The sequence below is a fragment of the Ixodes scapularis genome, unplaced genomic scaffold (assembly GCF_016920785.2).
Source record: "Ixodes scapularis isolate PalLabHiFi unplaced genomic scaffold, ASM1692078v2 PGA_scaffold13__105_contigs__length_92229423, whole genome shotgun sequence".
Taxonomy (NCBI): Eukaryota; Metazoa; Arthropoda; class Arachnida; order Ixodida; family Ixodidae; genus Ixodes; species Ixodes scapularis.
Window position 1 is genome coordinate 10,793,556 of NW_024609839.1, and position 10,189 is coordinate 10,803,744.

General features: G+C 44.4%; 1 pseudogene; it reads right to left on the reverse strand.

Annotated features, from left to right (window-relative positions):
- Positions 1-9,113: 9,113 nt before the first annotated feature.
- Positions 9,114-9,912, reverse strand: LOC115314926 (annotated as a pseudogene).
- Between the last annotated feature and the right edge of the window lie 277 nt (positions 9,913-10,189).

A 10,189-nucleotide genomic window follows, 5' to 3' on the forward strand; every position in this document is an offset into this window, starting at 1 on the left:
AAAGTTACGAAGCCTGCCCAAAAACAAGAAATAAAGTAGTCATAAACGGAGGCCTTTACCTCTCGGTATAGTATATGTATCGCACCCCAAAGAACAATCAATAATGTAGAAAAAAAAGCACATACTAACACGAGGTGCCATCAAACATCCGCCAAAAAGGGGCCGAATCTGTTCTGGGGCCCATCTCGAGATACGTATGACGCCGTAAAGAAACCTGCTTTGCTAAAAACAAGAAAAATATCTCAATCCCCAATTCCCTTTACGCTTGCATGTGTGGCGGCAGTTGAGACGAGGTTGTTACGAGGTTTTTTACTGTTCTTTTCTTTTTTTTGTTTTCACATATTCCTTTGGGGGCCGGAAGGGCCGCAACTGCGGCCTATATAAAATCTAGTTACGTTGCTTTTGAAGTGTATTTACTTTTATCGGGTCAGGTTATCTTCCACAATGAGCGAAATATACAGGGAGTTCGTGAGAAAAGAGAGCCGTGTTTTTCGGCCCGGGTAAATCAACTAGGCCTCGCAGAAGGCTCAAACTTCGTGAGATTGTGACGCGAAAGGTTGGAATATAACGCGAAAGTTTAAGAACACGACGTTACGTGGATCAAAAGGTAACTCGGAAAAACTAAATCATTCTATGAGCCGACGTCCACCCACGCCTAATATTGTCCAAACGAGCAATGACGTTGTTGGTTCTTGTATCCTCTATTTTAGTGGGAAAAAGCTTGTCAGCAATAAAGAAAACAATATGCTCTTTTTTGCTGACAAGTTTTCTTTTTTTCTGTTTTTTCACCGAAATATGTACTACAAGGACCCGCAGTGTAATTTCTTTTTTTCTTTTTTTCTTGACTATTTTAGGCTTAAGTGAACGTTGGCTCATAGAGACAGTTCGGTTTTCTTCATTTTCTTTTGATCCAGGTAACGTCATGTTCTCGAAATTTCGTGTTTTATCCCAGCCGCTAGCATCACATTTTCACAGAGATTGAGCTTTCTGGATGAATAATTTATTTACCCAATTAAAAAAACACGGTTCTTTTTTTTTTTTTTTTTCTTTTTTTTTTAGCTCGCTGTATTCTTTGATGAGGACTGGTTTGCAGATGTGTACTCTAGTCCCTGACAGCTTAAGGAAGGCAGGGTGTGGCGAGTCTCGAGCTTCTTATTATCGCTGCACAGCCAATGAGATTGTAGCAGTAGACGATAAGAAAGCTAGACAACCAATCAGAAGGTAGGAAACGTGGGCAAACTAAGCCAGGCCCTGCGCGTTGCTTAAGATGTCCGTGACTGTACCGTACTCGCTTTAGTTACCGCTTGATGGGACATATATTTTTTGCAAGTTTTTCAACGAAACAATTTTGTTTAGCAATATTTACACCGTTAGACGCAATTTAATGGACCTGTAGTCCAGCTCTAGATCCTACCCGTAACAAAAGATGCTCAGCAAGCTAAGCATCGTTCCTCTGCTCTCACTTGTTGGAGTGTTGATTGATGTTTAAAATGTTCGCTGCAGATTTGTTTCTCCTTGCAGTAATAGTAATTTTATCGCTAATATGTTTTTTTGATGTTTGACGAGGAAATAATATAGATGGAGTCATTATTGCTTTTAAAAATATCCTGGGATGGCTTTTTTCATTTGGGTTTTAAAAGATGACAAACATGGCTGCCGGCATTTGCGGCGTGCTCAATGAGCTCGTTTAGCACGTTTGTTTTGATTAGTGGGAGTCGTTCTTCGTTCACAGGGGTGTTTTTTTATTTAATTATTTGTTTATGTATTTTGCCGAGTGACCCACAAAGAGCTTAACGCTTCCTTAGTGGCGCACTTATCAGTGTCAGATAGCGGCCAAATTGTTCTGATTCGATAAAATAAATTTAAAGTTAAAACAAAACAATGGGTTGCAACAGAGTTTCTAAATTTACGTTCATAAAAACTGTCTAGGCTGACATTCCTACAAAAACGTTCTAAATAATTATGCGTCCATTCAAGGCGTGTCATGGTTGTTGAGTGATATAAATCAGAAGGATAAAACAAAGTGTAAAGTGTATTAGGCCTAAGAGGAACGCGCTAGAAGTCGTGACTTACTAGCGCTGGTGAATTAATTGTACCATTTACGATCTTATACAGAAACATCAATCAACGGATCGTCATCGTCCTGTGCAACGTGTCCAATTCACGAGGTCACCGAATACCTTCGTAACTGCAAACAAAAAATTTGGTTGAAAATGACGATTAAACAATACAGGAATGAATTTACGCTGAACATATTCAATGACACTTGGATTCGTATAGATTTCCTACACCGACCTAGTTTGCAACAAGCAACTGTCACAAGTACGCGCCTTCGGGAGCGCTGTGCGGAGGCTGGTTTTCGTAGTGGGACTGGAAGGACTAGTGTCCCACGTCAACTATGTTGCTTGATCTGGCTTGAGTTGTTCGTTGGTTCCCGTAAAAGCGGCCCCGCTGCCTTGTTAACTGTGTAACAGTCGTGATTTCAACCATGGTTTCCATAAAGAGAAGGTACCTACACAGATCAGAATTTGCGAGGCATTTGGCTGCAGGCAATCCGGCGTTCGGCACGCATCAAGTTTGTCTAGGTATGTTCACGTCATTTCGCTTCGAAAAGCGTGTAGCTCTCAAGTTTTTCTGTGCCCCTGGCCCGCCGAAGCGAACATTTTAGGTCGTGTATTAATAGACGATATTCAAAATAAAAAGCGTCATCTAGTGTACATCCTGATCAATTATAATATTTCCACCATTATGGGGGGGGGGGGGGTCCGTACTGATATTTCGCCCACGAGACAATACTTGCGGCAAATTAGGGATCGCAGTTCTCAATTGTGATAACGTGCTGCAATTCCAGTACGAACCCTTCACACAACGCCTCCAATAACGACGTTTCCCTAACCTGCATGGCAAAGCTCACTGCTTGAATGGCTAGTGTTGCGACTTCCCTGCTGACAATTCCTTTTAGGGAATTTGGCGGTCGTCTTTCTTTTCTTCTTTCAACCGAAGCTCAACGGCGACACATTGACTGCACAAATGCATCGTTTTAATGTCATGACACTAAGCTTGCGTGCGCGTTCGGCCGAGCAGACAAGCCAATCTAGTAGTAATGGGCGGGCACACTGATATTTGGGGTTTAAAGCGGGCAGTGACCTCCAGCTAAATCGAGTCTAACTGCGTTAATATTGAACAATTTGTTTCCTGGATAAGTTGCAAAAATACTTACCTGTCCTATATGTCCGCCAAAATATATTTTTTTACAAAAGCTTTTTTTATTTTTTTTTAAGAAACTTTTTCACTGGCTTGATGCTCATGCTTCTTATTTCGTAGCTACTTCTCCCGAATTCTCATTGGCTAATGTCGAAATCTCATTGTGTATGATGCGATAAAAGGATTATCGGGTCTTGTCACAGGTTATCAACTATTTAAAAAAAACTTTTCAGTCACAAAATTGAGCTTTTGTTTTTCGGTAACAAATGCCATCGAACTCCACGTAGTAGTGGACCGCCATTTCCTCACTAATTTTTTTTTTCAAATCACGTTTATTTTTTTAGTCTACAGCGGTATGTTCTAAAACTTTTACACCTGTGGCTTATAGACTCGTCCAACACAAAGTTAGAGAGCAAAGTTGGCCGAGTGCGCCTATTGAGTTTCTTCACAGGCACAAGAAAAGCTCAGGGTTATCATAGCGCGCGTCCCATCGTTGTGCCACGTAAACTTGGGTCGCAACTTTGTGTTTCACGAGTCTAGGGCCCCTAGTTCCAACCGCTAGCACTCCATTAGGGAGGAATCTCAGTGTTTGGTGATACGTACGAGGTGTGTTCACTAACTTTTGCCTCCTGGGTTGTAGCTTTTTATTCAACGATGGATTTGAACGGTGTTACATTCAAAGTAAAGTTTCGGACGTTTTTCTTTCCCAGCAGCACACCGCTTTTCGAAGTAGTCCACAACGTTTGCAACTTACTACTGCCACCGGTTCACGACTTTATGCGGTGCTGTCGGTGAAGGCTATTGACGACACCAACAGTGCACTGCATTGTTAACCTCATCGTCTTACGTGAACCGCGTACCCTTCAGATGTTTCTACATCTTGGGATACATTCAGAAGTTTGACGGCGCGAGGTCTCGACTCTAAGGTAGGTGAGGCAAAACATCTTGGAGATGCAGCTCTCCGATTAGAGCAAGACACATTTTCTATAGGACTTCTTCAATAAACTTAGCATAACTATTATAAACTATGTAACGCTCCCCGATCAGAGCAAGGGACATTGCCTATAGGATTTTGTAAATAAACATAGCATAACTTATATAGGCTGTGTAACGCGCATCTGAGACCTCTATATGATCTTATATGATACAACGCTTTTAAAACCTAGTGAAATAGTAGTAACTGCAGCAGTTAGTACCTTTTTATTACCATTACTACTTTTTACTAACTAATTACTAACAAATTACTTACTACCTTTTTTGGCTGTTACTGCCGGTACTAAATGCAGCTGCTATGCGGGGAAGCGAGAACATGGCTGCTGGGGACCTATGGAAACGCTGTTTTATACTGTCGCAAATAATTACTGCGTGTACCGTTACTTCTTAGTAAAAGACGCATTCTTTGGAATGCTTAGCGTTAGTATTGGAGGTCAATATTAGTGCGACAAAAGCATCACATTTCTAACATCGTTCAGGGACGAAGTGGTCACTGACCAACCGACTTCTTTCACATGATCAGTGGAAAATACGCATGTGAAGTCATGGGGAGCAGCGATTGGTCTAGCGTGCCATCGCGTGTGTGTTGTGCGTGTGTGCCATAGAGCTTTTCATGTCTTGCCTGTTGTACATGTATAGTACGTCTGCAAATGTGGCTGAAAGCAGCGTTGTAAAAAAATTATCCCAGCGATAATAATCTTTTTTCAAATTTTGAATTTGACGTTGACTAGCAGCGCCTGGGTATTTTACAAGTTAAATCCAGTTACTAGCTAAAGGTAATGCAATATATTGGGTTGGCTAGTAACTGATACTAGCTTCTTCACCTAGTAACCGTTACAAGCTTACCCGCTACTACCTACGGTTTCTAGGTAGCTAGTAACATATGTGACCAGCAGTTGCGAGCTTTTACCTAGTAAGTACTACTAGCTTTTTTCAAGAGTGTATATGTTCTCCAATGTTTATCTGATACAATGATTTCTTTTTCTCTAGGGTCCTATAGCGCCGCGTTGTTTCGTCAAGACCTGTTGTCGATCTTTTATACGACGGCAAAACGCTAGCGAACCGGCGGTGGAAGGACATCGCCGCTGGTGAGATATATATAATCAAAAGTGATGCAGTGCTTGGAAAGAGGGCATTTCGAGCGTTCACTTGAATGTAACATCTTTCAATTTCATAAGTGAATAAAAAACAACTAAGAGTCCATAGGGAAACGGTTATTGAACAACTAGTCTTAGTTTATATTTGGTTTGCGAAAGACACTGTTCTCCATTCTTCCGAACAGCCAGTATACATTGCAGAAACGGCTGAGCATAAGAGGAGAATTCACTCCCACCATTTATCTCGGAGTTAAAAGGAGCGCAACGTTTCCCTCGATTGATCGAAGCTGTTTGTCGAAAAATGGGCAAAACGTAACAGACATGGTTCTTCAGCGTAGTACGCCAAAATGATTTGGTGTACGAACGTTCGATACACGAGTACGATTATTTTCTCGAGCGAGCCCGATAGCGTAATTAATAGGACACGAGAAAACAATCCGCCGAAAGCGAGTTTGGCTGATTGAATGCCGAAATAGCTCGAACCGACCCCATGTTGTGCAACGGGAACACTTCTCTCGCCACTACATCGAGCTAGACTATTACGCGGAGTATATGAATGTGGGCATCCTGATCTATAGACACATCAAGCTGGGCAGAAGTTATGGGCTTGTTCTTTTATACGTCGCTTTATTTACTTTGTTTTGGTTTCCGAGCGAGAAACTGAGAAGGAAATGTTCTTTGGCTATATATGGTTGCCCCTGTCGCAACGTTATAGAGAAGTGCCGAGAGTTACGACTGGTCTTGACGGAGGGCAGACGGCGATAGCATCGTTTTGGCCGCCGAAGTTAGTGGATGTTCGGCGATGTCCGGCGATGTACATCGATGTTCCTGCTGTTGCAACCAGTCATTTCTCTTTTACTCTTCGTTGCTTTCTGAAAAAAAAAAAGGGGGGGGGGCGGCACATCGGCAGTTGCGTTATTTTAGGAACACAGCCGTAATGTGTGTTAGCGCTACTGATACAAGACGGACCGGGTTACTCGAATTGATTGTCGGCCCTTCAATAGGGCCGCATAAATAAGATATTGAACGTATCGAGCTAATATTTTTACAGAAGTGGCCGAAGATGGTTCATTTTGTGCTTCAAATTAAAAAAAATATCAACCTAATTTAGTGGTAAGTAAAAACTTAGCACTCAGATTTTGCTGCCTGTGGCGTCCGTCTGCTCACAAAAGGCGATTGATTGACGATAAAGCCGACAGCTGCGAGCCTCTGATGATACTTGTAGATATGCTATGTCGAATGTGGAAGGTACCAGTCATAATGACACAGTACCATTGTCTCTTATATTTCGATAGTTTATATTGCTCTAAAAGTTACGTGAGCGTGCAGTAAGACAGAATGTATAACATGCGTGGTCGCGTCTGTTCCTGCGTGGTATCCACGGAAGTTAGAGGTCGTGGTTATAGGTGTGTGTGCGCTTCTCTCAGATTCTATATGAGAATGCTCATGGGTACACACGGTTGGGCGCATGTGTCTTAAGGTGTGCATGCGCATGTTATTATGTGTGTGTCGCTCTGGTGGAGGGCTTTCTGCGTTTTCGTATGAATAAGCTTACGCTCAGGGTATCCCATCAGAGTAATTTGAACCGAAGTTCGACCCTAGCAGCACGACAAGCAGCAAACCTGTAAGATATTGATTGAATCCTCCTAAGGTGGGAAGAAAAAAAGACATTCGGGGGCCTGACGAAGGAAAATATACTATCATCACCGACAACTTCAAAAACGGAGAGTGTGCCTATTATGTTAGTCATTCTTGCTTTCTGATTCGCTCTTTGCTCTTCTTATTTTCTGATGTAGCGATCTCGTTGGCGCTCGGAACACCTCATGTCCCGTCTGTTTCTCGCTATAATATACCAATCGCTTTCAATCTGTACGCAGCGAAATGCGAGAAACAAACCAAGACGAAGGGTTGAAGTACAGAAGGTGTCCTCTTTCGTTTTTCTTGATTTTTTTTAAAGCTTGTAAAAGTTGAAACGAAAGCGAATCGATAACAATAATAATCCATGGAGAAATGTAACGACGGGGACAAAGAACAAGTACAAATCTCAAAACACAGCTACGTGACTGGTGCGCGACTGAAAAAAATCCGCCTGTTCCTGGTATCGAATCAGGGACCTTTCCATTTCCAGTGGAGAGGTCCCTGGGCATCGTTATTCTTCTCCAGCTGGCTTGCACCTTCGCAATAATTGCAGTACCACCATAATGAAGCAATTATCGAAGAGCAGCGTTAAGCGCAAATCAGCAAGACTGTTAGCAAAGATCAACTTCGCACTCGCTCACGCATAGCCGCCGTGTCGGCGAGAACAAGTAAACAGAGGGACACCCTGCTGTTTTTCGCGGGGAACTTTCTACTGTCCCCAGAGGACGGAGCACAGGGGTTCGACTTTACGACTTTACGCAAACTGGTTGATGGTTTCGTAAAAAAAAAAAAAATGAAAAGCTTGTCTTTGTCGGTTTGAAGGTCTGTGGGTTTGAACACATCACGTGATATTGTTCACCAGGCGTAAATCTTACAACGTTCTTGTAGTACTATTTAAACGACAAAAATTTCAACGATTTGGAACTGGTTTCATATGGGAACTATGACTACAAGAAGACACACATAAAATGGCGAATGTCTTACGCAAGGTTCAATCCCCACCCCTGCCCGTTTCGATCTGGATGAGCATCGTACCGGCGTGCGGTCGCGTATCACTACTGCCTGGTGCACGTTAAAGACCCCAGGTTAGCGGTTGTACTGCACTGGCTAAATTGCTCATCTACAGTTAGGAGAGTCGTCGCCCGTTGAGGCAGAGTAAGTTCAGGCTGTACAAACATACCCACACTTTTTTTTTTTATTCAAGCAAATACATCGTTTTTTTACACGTAGCACTTTGTTTTCCCCCGAATCGGGGGATAGTAACTTTAATCTGCCCTTAACCCTTCCCCCCTTTCTTGCTTTGTTTTTGCTCCTTTCTTTTTCTCATTTAACTTAGTAAAATCGGCACATCGCACAAAAACCAAAGACAACTTAGAAAGGGTACAAAAGGTAATCGCTTGTCTCGTGTACACCCTTTTACTTTGTCTTCGTTTTTTGTGCGCTGTGTAGATCTCGCTAAGCATGAACCAACTAGCCCGTATCGCCATCCTAATTTTCATTTCACGTCATTTCCTTCCTTTATTCTGGCGTCTCAATCGCACTTCCTGATCAGGGCCGCCTCCTCTGCATTTCTTTCTCTCTCTCTCTCTCTTTCTTTTTTTTTTCTCCTTTCTTTTTTCCGGTTTTTTTAGCCTCTGATTAGAAGGGATGTTTAAAGATTGGCGCGTTTGCGACGCCTTGGATCGCACAAACTTCCCGGATAGTCCGCTGTTTGTTGGTGCAGTATTTGTGGGCTTGGCCCTGTTCACTTGAATCGCCGTAATTTGGACGTCCGAGTCCTTCGTCGATTGAACGTCAGTGCCGAACGTTTTGTTTTTGTTATGTGTGAAAGCGAGAATGCAGCTACAGATCAGCGTACCCCCTTCAGGTTGTGCTGGAAGGCGATTGTGTAAATACCTCAGCGACGATATTTTTGATAAAATCCGACTCTTAAAAATAACGAATTATTGCTTTTCCGTAGTGGCGACAGCTCCTCTTGACATTGAATTTGATTGGAGGAACAAATTTTATTTGTGCCTGCAGTTGGGCGTTCGCGCAACCGACGAGGGCCTACGTCGTCTTCGGGGTTGCCGTTACTCGGCGCGGTTTTCCGCTCACCGTTGTCGGCACGCTGGGTCCCTGCCTTTCGAGCGCCCCGAGGACCCGCTGGACGGCCCAGAGCTGTTGGTCCTGGTCGTAGCTCTACGCAGCTGCCTCGAGCCGTGGCGGGATCGTTCTTGATCTTGCTTCCTCTGGGTGTTTGATGCAGTCCCACAAGATGTGCGTGTGATCTGCCGCCTCCCTCCGACAGACCTTGCACTTGTCGGTCGGGTATGTCTTGGGGTACATGCGATACATTAGTCCTGGGCTCGGTAGCGATCCTGTCTGGAGCTGCCTCATGTAGCACCGCCTCCGCCCGACTCAGCCTCTTGTGCGAGGGTGGGAGAGTCTTGCGAGCCAGGCGGTAGGCCTCCGTGAAGTCGTTGTAGTCAGTCATGCGGTCCTTAGCTTCGAACCACATCGGACGATCTGTCGCCGGAGCGGGGTTGGTTAGGTCTCGCGCCGCTGCGTGTGCCGTTTCGTTGTGGTTGTCATTGCGTTTCGACGCGTCGCCCGCGTGCGACGGGAACCACTTGAATCTCACCTTTCTGTCTCGCAGTTTGACCGCCCGCGATGCGCGCTCGGCCTCCCTGCAGATTTGGCTTTTGGGGAAGTTTCGCACCGCCTGTCTCGCGTCACTCAGCACCGTGTGGCAGTCTGCGTCGGCGATGGCCAGGGCGATGGCCATCTCCTCCACTCCGGCGCTTCTCACGCTCGCTGTCGTTTTCGTGGCGCCGGTCGTCGCCTCGTTGACAACCTCTGCGAAGGCGTTCCGTTGGTATTCGCCCGAGTCCACGTACCGCTCGTGCTCGTCGTTGGCGTGCAGGTCAATGAGAGCCTTGGCCCTCACTGCTCTTTTGACGATTCTTTTTTTTTTAAACAATGCGTTGGTGCAGGCCATGCTCGATTGGGCTGTCTTTCCAAGAACAAGCCGCCAACGGAACATGAAGGAAAACCTGACATGCTATAACTCTTAAACGGCACCCCTTCTATAGACCAGTATGCAAACTCCTAGCCCCCGGCGATAAAATGATACATAATAATCTGAAAAGCAGGCTCTTGAGAAGAGAGCGGCTGCGACTAAAACAAGATTTTTGCTTTTTACGGCGCTCTTGACATTGGTGCTGTTCTTGGGGCTTCGGGACTATGCATTGCTGACACTCTTGCACTACGATATG